Here is an 11,787-nt window from a genome sequence, read left to right on the forward strand (position 1 = left end):
GGTCTCCTTAGAAGTACAGTGCATAAAGATGAGATGTGGGCAATCCATAACCCAAACCAGCCATGTAGAAATTATCATGACTCATGTAGAAATTATCCATAAAGTACTGAACATCTGGATGGTGACCGAGTCCACTCTGAAGCTCTCCTTATATTCAACCACACCCTGGTCCATCATGGGAATGACAACATTGTGTCAGTTCCTGATCCATACACAATATCTGTAAAGTAAAAAATAACCTCTGCATCTTTAGCACTTTTGTCCTTAAAATCAAGACGCTCTTGAAGACTCAGGATATTTTTTTCATTATGTTAGCTAATCTAAAAGGCAATTCCTGCCTTGGAAACACAAATGAGTTTTTTTCATAAGCATTTACAGATCTGTAGTCCAGAAACTGCTTCAAGGAAAGCAGACACGGTGAGAAGCATGTGTAGAAGTCCACTTGGCAAGGAAGGCTTCTGCGTTCAGCTGCAAGGCTGTGGCCCAAGACAGGTGAAGCAGCATGGGCAGCAGCAGACCCTGAGCCCGGCGCACACATCCCATGGCCTGGGCAGGGAGGTGGCTCCCTGAAGCAGCCCTTCAGTCTGCAAGTCAAGCCCAGCTGGAGGAGCCAGAGCCCTGGTGCCAGGTCACCTTGGAGTGCCAGAACATGTACAGAAGTTTTCTTCCAACAATTCAATGAAACTTTTCCTTTGCATTGTAGCTTTTTCCTGTTCTGGAAATCCAATCACATGTAAGCTATTCCCCTTAGTGGTGTCTCACATAGTTCCCAGACTTTATTCAGATTTTTAAAATTATTCCATTAGTAGAATAGTACTGAAATATTTGTCTTCAGACTCCGGAATTTAGCCTGAATTCCATTGATTCAATTCTACTCCTTTGCTCTCTGTGTATTATGTATTTCTTATTGGTAATCTTCTTGACTTTTATTGTTTTTATATGATGTCTAATTTTTTCATTCATTTTTGTCATTTTGTTCTTGTATTTTTTTCTAAATTAAAAAATTATTACTCTTTAGTATTTTTTCCTACAGCTTTAAAATTTTTCTTCTGAATCTGTTGAAAGTACCTTTCATTGAATTCCTTATCAGTTAGTTCCAATGCCTTTTGTTCCTGAAGATCTTCTGGTTCTGTGTATTGGTCATTTGTTTGAGCGTCTCTGTTTTTTTTCTTTGTGTGAACTGAAATTGTTGTCTATGAGACATAGTGGTGTTGAATTTCTATTTGTATTTGTGGACATGCTCATTTTTCCTAGCCATATTGAGGGTAAAGAGACAAAAACAAGCAACCACCCACAAGAGTAGAGTGTTGCAGGGACAGGAAGCAAAAATGTGGTGAGTGGGTCATTAGAAGTAATAGTGAGCAGTGCCACCACATTTCCAGTCCCTGCTTCCTGGATTCATGAATCCTAGCTATTTGAGGAACAGCACCAAATATTGGATGGTGGTTTAGAGACATTCAACAGTCGCAGTAGCCAAGTCAGCTTTGGTGAGTGGGAGGTGGGAGTCCATGCTGCTGAGCTGATGCATAATTTCCATCCCAGACACAATGGCCAGTTTGTTGATGGACCATGGGCTAAAACAGGAATAGATGAGGAAAGAGAATGACTGGCTTCCACAGAATGTGTCATCTTATCCATTTGATTGTTAAAGCTTGCTTTTACAGAGCTAATCCTTTGGTGAACATTCACCTGAGACACACATATATTCACTTTTTTTTGCTCCAAGGGGTCTGTTCACATACCCCTTCCCTGCATCTCCTTGCCACTGATTTTTCTATCATGGTCTTCCCAAGTTCCTAAACACCCAGCCAAGCCATTAACCACAGCCCATGAATCGGTATACAGTCACACACTTAGTCATTTCTCCTTCCAAGAAAACTGAATAACCAGGTGTACTGCTCTAAGTTTTGCCATTGGGAGGATTTCCCTTCACCGCTGTTCTTCAGAGAGGTCCCAGAATGAAGCTGTAGTGCTGCTGCTGTCCACTTTTGAGCGGTACCTACATATGGTGGACTACCATCAGTAATTCAGTTCCTCGGGAACTCATAAGGAAGTTAATCATAAGAAACCCTCCACAGGCCCTATGTGCAGACATGGAGAAAGAAGGCATTGTAGCAGGAGTGAAGACCACAGACATCTGGGCCACTTTTTCGTGCAGGCTGCTTGTACCTTCAGGTCCTGTTCTAGCCTGATTGTGTATATACCACTTCCACTTAAAAATGGAGTGAGGCTGTACATGTCCAACTTGTGACTCTGTGGGTCAGACAACACCTAGTTATTGATGTGAAGTGAAGGCCTCATGGAATATTTCCAGATGAAGATAAAGCTCTGATTCCATTGAACTATAAATTAATAATGCCTCCTTAATGTTTTGGGTTCCTATGCCTCTGGGTCAACTGGAAAAGATAGGTATTACTTTATTGAGTGGTGTGATTGTTCCTGATTACCAAGGGGAAATTGATTAGAATTGCATAATGGAGGTAAAGAAAACTATGTCTGGAATTCAGGCTATTCCTTAGATAATCTCTTAGCACTACCAGATTCTATAATTAAAGGCAAAGGTAAAGTACAGCACCCCAATTCAGAAATGACTACTAATAGCCTAGACATTTCAAGAATGGAGGATTAATTTCACTCCACCCGGCAAAGAACCACAGCAGCAAGGTACTCGCTGAAAGCAAAGGAAATATGGAATGGATAGTAGAAGAAGCTGATTCTAAATTCCAGCTATGACCACCTCCATAAATGAAGATTGTAAATACTATGAGTACTTTTTATTGGTTTGTATGCACCAAGGATTTTTGTTTTGGTCACTTATAAACTATAAGATGAAAATAGGATTGGGCTTTATTGGGGGGAGCACTGTACATGTGTTAGCTGTATTATGTTAGGCACATGTATGATTTTATTATTGTCTTTGTTTAGTGATTATGTGTGTTTAAAAAGTTGTGTCTACTACTCTCTTCTGTCATATTTTATTATAATATCACTTTTTTAATAATGAAATGTGCAAAGACATAGAGTTAGAAAATCAAATAAGAACACACTCAGTATATATTAAAGTATATTAAAGTGAAAAATTCAAGCCTCAAGATGCACTACTGAAAGATTCTATAGGCAAAATATTGACTGGTACAGGCAGCATCAAAAGAAGATGGAAAGAATAAACCGAGTCACTGAGCCAAAAAGAAATAGCTGATATTCTACCATTTCAAGAAATCACATATGAGCAAGAGCCCACGGTACTGAAGAAAGAAGTCTAAACCACCCTGAAAGAATTAGCCAAAAACAAGGCTCCAGAAATGGATGAAATACCAACTGAAATATTTAAACAATCTGATGAAGTATTGGAAGCATTCACTCTTTGAGATAGTTAATGTTTATTGTGCCAACATGGCCAATGAGCACATGTGGGATTAAATGAAGGGTGGAGAGATATATGACTCTGTGAGCCTCGCCTTTCTTGTCTCTGGCTCTTTGATCATCGGACTAGTGTATGGCTGCCTTGCTTGTTCTGTGCCTCAATTTGCAAGCTACACTATTTGTGGGACACCTAACCCGTGGACTGTGTCGCTGTAATTTGAGGTTCCTTCAAGATCTGCTACGCCAAACTATTGGAATATACATCTCTTGAGCTGGGGACTGTCAGACCCTGTCATCTGGATGACTGTTGGTGACCTACCTGCCTTGCTGTTTGCTACCTGTGGCCGGATAGCCTGAATTGCTCTACAGAGGACTACCTGGCAGCCCTCAAGAGCTGAAGGACTGCCAGTGTCTCACAGCTGTCTCATGGGAGTGAGTTGCACTGACCCATTTGTACTGCTTTATAGATTAATTGTTTATTTCTTATGTTATATATATGCACATATATATATAATTATTAGCGTTCTGGTTTTGTTTCTCTAGAGAACCTTATCTAACTTACTCTTCTATATCAGGAAATTTGAGAGACAGCTACTTGGTCAACTGACTGGAAGAGATCCATATTTATATGCATTCTAAAGAACAGTGATGCAACAGAATGCTCAAATTATCAAACATTATCATTGATACTACATGCAAGTAAAGTTTTTCTGAAGACAATCCAACAAGAGTTGCAACAGTACATTGAAAAGTAGCTGCCGGAGATTCAGGCCAGATTCAAAAGAGGAAATGAAACAAAAGATATCATTGCTGAAGTCAGATGAATCTTGGCCAAAAGCAGGGAATACCAGAAAGTTGTTTACTTGTGTTTTGTTGAGTATGCAAAGGAATTCGACTGTGTTTATCATTTAAAAAGTATGGCTAACCTTGAGAAGAATGGGAATTCCAGAGCATTTGATTGTGTTCCTACAGAACTTGTACACGAATCAAAAGGCAGTTGTGTGAACAGAACAAGGGAATACAGTATGGCTTAAAATTAGGAAGTGTGTGCATTGAGATTGTATCCCCACACCATACTTATTCAGGCTGTATGCCAAAAACTATAAGAAAAGCTAGCTTATATGAAGAAGAACGTGTCATCAGGATTGGAGAAAGGCTTATTAGCAACCCGAAATATGCAAATGACACAACCTTGTTTGCTGAAAGCGAGGAGGACCTGAAGCACTTGCTGGTGAAGATCAAGGACTGTAGTCTTCAGTATGGATTGCAACTCCAAATAAGGAAGACCAAGATCCTCACTACTGGACCAATAGAGTAGCATCATGATAAATGGAGAAAGAGGTTAAAGTTGTCATAGATTTTGTTTTGCTTGGATCCATAACCAATGCCCATGGAAGCTGCAGTCAAGAGATCAAAGGACGAGTTGCATTAGGTAATTCTGATGTCCAAGGCTTCTTTAGAGTATTGAAAAGCTGGGATGCTACTTTGAGGACTAAGGTGACCCTGACTCAAGCCATGGTACTCTGCCTTGGCATCATATGCATGTGCAAATTGGATGTTGAATATGGAAGACCAAAGAAAACTCAGTGCATTTAAATTGTGATGTTCAAGAGGAATATTGAAAGTACCATAAACTGCTGAAAGGACAAACCCATCTGTCTTGGAAGAAGTACAACCAGAGTCCTCCTTGGAGGTAAGGATAGTGAGACTGTCTTATATACTTTGGGAATGTTGTAAGAAGACACTAATCCCTGGAGAAGGACATCAGGCATTGTAAAGTGGAGGGGCAGTGAAAAAAAGAGATAGACTGACACTGTGGCTACAAGAACGGGCTCAAGCATAGGAAAAATTGTGGAGATGGCACAGGACCAGCCCATTTTCCCCTCCTGTTGTATATAGGGTCGCTAAGTGTTGGAACTGACTCAATGACACCTAACCACAAACAGCAACGAGTTGTGTACACATGTCAAGTTGATAAATGGTGATCTGTGATAACTAGAGTCAACTAGACACTTCTGGGTAATGGTAGGAGTGGAGACCAATTTATCAGTCAGGTTGAAGCCTGAAGACACCTCCTTGGGGTCTTTTGTATGAAAGATAAATCCTAATCAGTCAGTTCTGTCTGGCCATTCACCTTCTGCTGGACCTGGACCTGTATCTGGTTCCTCAATCTCCTGTTGAGTCCGCTGCCAATCCCAGGATACATCAGCTGACTACTCACAGTGGATTTATTCCGCTGACTTTCCCTATGAATCCAACAGCTTGTGCCATATCATCCTGCTGCCTTTCATCTGCTTCCACGGGTGCACAACTCAGGAGAAACCTAACTTGAATTGGACAGACTTATGTACTTCTAGATCCCAAAGCCATCTAGCCCCATGTGGGAAGCCGTAGCTCTCACGAGATGTGGGAAGCCACAGCTCTTGTGATGTGGGTAGCCGCAACTCTCGCTGCCATTACTAGATGGCGCCGGGCAGTCAGGGCGGTGGTCCAACTAAGTGGTAAACAACCACTTAGCGCATGCGCGATGCTGAGATGACGTAGTCATAACTCCACCCTGGAGTATGCAAACGAAGGTTCTGGCGAACTCACCAATCTATGCATGAGGTTTTGGCAAATGCACCAATCAAGGCACAGCACGTCCCCATAGAGCATATATAAGCAGCAGTAGTTTGGGGTTTCAAGGTCTTTACCGCATAATGAAAAATTAAATGCTTGTGGAAGAATCCTGTTGTGGTGCGTCTTTTCTTGCTGGCGAGACCTGGCGCGACAAATGGTGCCGAAACCCGGGAATTTACGATCATCTAAGGCACGAGCGGAGACCCCCACCAGGGAGGATTCAGAACCACACGGAATTATAGAGGTAAGTTCTGAGAGACATGAGCCTGAACGATTGCTAGAGCTGCAAACTGTTGTATGCATTCTAATACTTTCACTTTCGGTTTCAACGGCGGACAGCCTGCTGCTTCTTATCTTGCAAATAAAACCGTGTGAACCTGTGTGTTAAATTCTTGTCTACATAAGTAGGGAATATGGGGAACGTAGCAATAAACACCATGGTTACAGCGCTTGATGCTTTATTAAGGAAGAGAGGATTAAAAATTTCAGAGCCGACGCTGCGTAAGTTTGTAACAAATGTGGATGAGATAGCACCGTGGTTTTTATCTACAGGTTCTCTAACTTTGGCGAGTTGGAACAAACTGGGCTGGGATATAGACCGAGCTGCAAAAGAAGGGAAATTGAAACCGGGAACTAGACCCATCTGGAAGTTAATAAAAGCATGTATTGAGGATAAAGAGTGTAGACAGTCATTACAGCAGGGACAGCAGGCTTTGGAGGACGTTCAGGAAAGCATGTCAGAAACAGAACGGGACGAGTCCAAAGAGGCTCGGGGCGAGTCCAAAGAGGCTCGGGGCGAGTCCAAAGAGACTCGGGGCGAGTCCAAAGAGGCTCGGGGCGAGTCCAAAGAGACTCGGGGCGAGTCCAAGGAGACTCGGGAAAGGCATGCCCAAACAGAAGAAACTGCGCAGGTAGAATTAGGGGAGGAAGTTGATCAACAGAAGAAGAACCGTACCCGCCATTCGGAGCCTTTATATCCATGGTGAGAACTAGACCGTGCCCGCCATTCGGAGTCTTTAAATCCGTGGCGAGAACTAGAACTCTTGGAAATATCAGAGGAGGAGGAGGAGCAGTTAGAGGAGATAGCTGCTCGCTATGAGGAAAGTCGGCATGATGCACTAAAAGCGGCCGAAAGAGGGTGGTATAGTGCTCAGCGGAAGTCAGCTGTGAGCCCATCAGCACCACCTCCTTATAAGGAAGAAAAGCAAAAAGGGTGTGGCTATTCCTTTTGCCCACCCAATATCCGTAGAGAAATTCAACAAATGTATCCAGTATTTGAGGATCAGAATAACGCTCGTTATCATACACCCGTAGAACACAAGCAAGTAAAGGACTTAGCTGAAGCTGTGAGAGCTTATGGAGTAAGTGCAAATTATACTCAATCTTTAATTGAAAGGCTTACGAGTCAAGCTATGACTCCTGCCGATTGGACATTTGTAACAAAAGCAGTATTGACTACAGGACAGTCCCTGGAATGGAAATCTTTATGGCAGGATTTATTAACAGCTCAGGCTAGAGAAAATGCTGCGGCAGGGCAGCCAGCATGGGATTTTGAAATGCTTACAGGCCAAGGAAGATGGGTTAATAATCAGACAGCATATCCATTGCAAGTATATCAGCAAATAAATTCTGCTGCAAGCAAGGCATGGAGAACTTTACCTAATAAAGGAGAGGTTAGAGGCAACTTAACAAAAATTGTACAGGGACCTACTGAACCTTTTTCAGATTTTGTGGCACGAATGTTGGAAGCAGCAGGAAAAATTTTTGGAGATCAAGACACAGCCATGCCTCTCATTGAGCAATTAGTTTTTGAGCAGTGTACAAGTTTCTACACTGTGCGCCACTACGGATGAGTGGGCAATTTTTAAATGCAGTTTTAATGGACTAATAGACAACCATTATCCTAAACATTCTTTGTTGCAATTTGTGACTGCACATCCAGTAATTTTTCCCCGTGTCACTGTTAACCATCCCATTAAGGAAGCTTTAGACATTTATACAGATGGCTCTAAAACAGGTAAAGGATGTTATGTGATAAATAATCAAGTGACTACATTGCAATTTTTAGCTAATGCACCTCAATTAGTAGAATGTTTGGTGGTCTTAGAAGTTTTTAAGAAATTCACGGAACCAATTAACATCATATCTGACTCCCATTACGTAGTCAACGCAGTATCTAAGCTGGAAATTGCTGGCTACATTAAGCAATCTAGCAAGGTAGCAGACATATTGTCTCAAATTAGAAAATGTATTTTGCAACGAAAACACCCATTTTATATTCAACATATACGTGCTCATAGCTTGCTCCCGGGACCCATGGTGAAAAGTAATGATTTGGCTGATCAAGCTACAAGAGCTTTTCCTGTGTTAACTAAATCCAATTTTGAACTTGCTAAAGATTTTCATGAGCTGTATCATGTGCCTGCTGCCACTCTACGCATTAAGTTTTCAATTACTCGCGCAGAGGCTCGTGCTATTGTGTTGCAGTGCACCAAGTGTGCAGAATTTATTTCTAAACCTTCAGTTGGAGTAAATCCTCGAGGCGTCCATCCTCTCGACATCTGGCAAATGGACGTTACCCACATATCTGCTTTTGGAAAGTTGCAGTACGTGCATGTGTCAGTGGACACAGTTCTGGCATTGTACATGCAACACCCCTAACGGGGGAAAAATCCAGCCAAGTAATTCAACATTGCTTAGAGGCTTGGAGTGCATGGGGCAAGCCCACCATATTAAAAACGGATAATGGGCCTGCATATACTTCCACCAAATTCCGACAGTTTTGCTTGCAAATGCAAGTAAAACACCTCACGGGCTTGCCATATAATCCCCAAGGGCAAGGAATTGTGGAACGGTGTCATCGTACTTTAAAACAATATTTATTAAAACAAAAAGGGGGAATAGAGGCCGTGACGGTCACTACCCCTAGAATGGCCTTATCTTTAACTCTTTTTACTCTAAATTTTTAAAATCTGGATGAGAAAGGCCAATCAGCTGCAGACAGACATGGACAATGGCCAAAGCCACCAAAAGAAATGGCCCGATGGAAAAATGTATTGGATAATAAATGGTATGGCCCGGACCCCATATTAATCAGGTCCAGGGGAGCAATTTGTGTTTTTCCACAGAAAGAAGAAAACCCCATCTGGGTGCCAGAGAGACTGGTGAGACTAATTAAGGAGGATGAAGATCGTGGGAGCAGGAAGAATGAAGAAGACGATGATCAACCTAATAATGTTGCTGATACTGATGGTAATATGGACCCCAATAGTTAAAGGAGTTTTTTTTATGGGCCATAGCTAAAACTTGGCCTGTACCTATTCCCATACACTCGAATGCGTCAATATTACCCTTATTCTTATCAACGCAATGTGATTTGGGAATACCATGTATTACACCTAGAGGGGAGCCTCCTAAAGTATATAATGCAAGCAATTTTACATTGGCATATATTTTGTGTTTTACTATCATTAATACTAGTGCACCTTGTATACATGTAAGAAATGGGTCTTTAGTCAATTGGGTGGATCCTTCTGGAGACTCTGCAGTTAATAATATTATATCCACCCTTATGAAAGTTGCACAAGGTGCTACAGGTGGAAGTGGCACCTCTGAGAAAGGAAAAGGTGTAAATATAACAACACTCATGATGATTCGTGAGGGATCTAGGCCTTCTGGGCCCATCTATGAATCAGTAGTGCCACCTAATGTGACCAGACGTGTCATATTACCTAGTTGTTTACCTGAAAAAGGTTTTCCGCCTTCTTTTACTCAATGTCAGTCTCCAAACTATCGGAACAAACCTATTATACCAGGTTTTGATATGACTCCAGCTTTAGGTAAAGCAAAATGGAATAGCAGTATTAATATCACTGGTCCTGATAATACTTGGCCGTGGTATGAATGGATATTATATAATCAACGTGGAGCATCTACAATAGTGACTCCTTTTGCAAAAATGTTTGGAATTAATGATACTTTATACAATGTCACCGGTGTATACAATACCACTACAAAGAGGCTGAAAGTAAATACTATGGTTAATATATCAAGAGTGCAATTTCAGCCATCACCTGTTTGTGTCCAGCCCCCATTTTTCTTTCTGTTAACATTCAACATTAGTTATGCAAATGATACATTTTGGGAAGCTTCATGTAATAGTTTTAGCAGTCAGTGTTGGCTTGCTGAATGTTGGAATGGCTCTGAGCCATTTGCCTTGATAGTAAAGATTCCCACTATGATACCTGTACCGGTTGAAGCAGATCCCAATGCTTTTCCTATTGCTACACTTTATAGATATAAAAGAGATTTTGGCATTACTGCAGCAATTATTACAGCTATTACTATCTCAGCTGCAGCAGCGGTTACAGCAGGATTGGCTATGTCCAATCAAGTAATGACAGCAAATGTCATTAACAATATTACGCAATCTACATCAGAAGCTTTATCTACAGTCCATAAATTGGATGCTCGATTAATGTCTGGTTTACTGTTAGTGAACCAGAGAGTTGATTTATTACAATAACAAGTGGATACTCTTACGAGCATGGTGCAATTAAGTTGTGTTTCTTCAACACCCAATTTGTGCATAACACCTTTAAAATTCTTGAATGAGTCTTCTTTTAGCAGCAAGAATATATCCCAGTATCTTACAGGACAATGGACAGCTGAGCTGGAAGAACTTCAAGAACAACTCCGGATGCAGATTACGACTCTTAATGGCATAAGAATGAAACCCATAACTGTTGGAGATTTTACTTCTTGGCTTTCTACTGCCTTTTCCTACTTTAAAGAGTGGGTGGGGGTGTTTACATTTGCTGCAATAATGTGCTCTGGAGGAGTGTTGTTGCTATGGTTGCTCTGCAAGCTTAAAGCCCAGCAGAAACGTGACAAAGTCATCATCACGCAGGCGCTCTTAGCGATTGAGCACGGTGGTTCCCATGATCTTTGGCTTTCTTTGTTAAGAGAAAATTAACCCCCATAAGTTGTCAGCTCTTGCACCCCAAGGGAATTGTCCCATTGCACTGGGAAGAGTGACAGAAATTGGATCTTGGTCAGCCCTTGCACCATGTGGAGCTTTGCTCATTGCACACATCAGGGTGACCAGATTTGGGTTTTTATATCCATCTTGATCTCCTGGGGCTGCTGGAGGCTCCGGGATGGATCGATGGACTTTATATCCATCTTGATCTTTTGGAGCTGCTGGAGGCTCTGGAATTGATCGATGGATTAGGCTTAAAATAAAAAAGAAAGGAGGAGATGTGGGAAGCCGTAGCTCTCGCGAGATGTGGGAAGCCATAGCTCTCGTGATGTGGGTAGCCGCAACTCTCGCTGCCATTACTAGATGGCGCCGGGCAGTCAGGGCGGTGGTCCAACTAAGTGGTAAACAACCACGTAGCGCATGCGCGATGCTGAGATGACGTAGTCATAACTCCACCCTGGAGTATGCAAACGAAGGTTCTGGCGAACTCACCAATCTATGCATGAGGTTTTGGCAAATGCACCAATCAAGGCACAGCACGTCCCCATAGAGCATATATAAGCAGCAGTAGTTTGGGGTTTCAAGGTCTTTACCGCATAATGAAAAATTAAATGCTTGTGGAAGAATCCTGTTGTGGTGCGTCTTTTCTTGCTGGCGAGACCTGGCGCGCGACAGCCCCAAACTCCTTGCCTTAAACCAATCTATCCCTGCCAATCTAAAAACCCTAAAGGGCAGACTCACTCACTTCTAGACACTGCTTCCCATTGCTCAAATGACCTCTGCTCTGCAAAGTCTTGATTTCTCTCAGGACAGAATTTAGACCC

The 11,787-nt window shown here is 42.0% G+C and overlaps 1 long non-coding RNA gene across 1 annotated transcript; it reads left to right on the forward strand.

Annotated features, from left to right (window-relative positions):
* Positions 1 to 6,146: 6,146 nt before the first annotated feature.
* Positions 6,147 to 10,783, forward strand: LOC142441039 (uncharacterized). The gene is made up of 3 exons (XR_012782895.1): positions 6,147 to 6,226; positions 9,111 to 9,234; positions 10,638 to 10,783. It is a non-coding gene; the product is annotated as an uncharacterized LOC142441039 (long non-coding RNA).
* Positions 10,784 to 11,787: the final 1,004 nt, after the last annotated feature.

The sequence above is a fragment of the Tenrec ecaudatus genome, chromosome 2 (assembly GCF_050624435.1).
Source record: "Tenrec ecaudatus isolate mTenEca1 chromosome 2, mTenEca1.hap1, whole genome shotgun sequence".
NCBI lineage: Eukaryota > Metazoa > Chordata > Mammalia > Afrosoricida > Tenrecidae > Tenrec > Tenrec ecaudatus.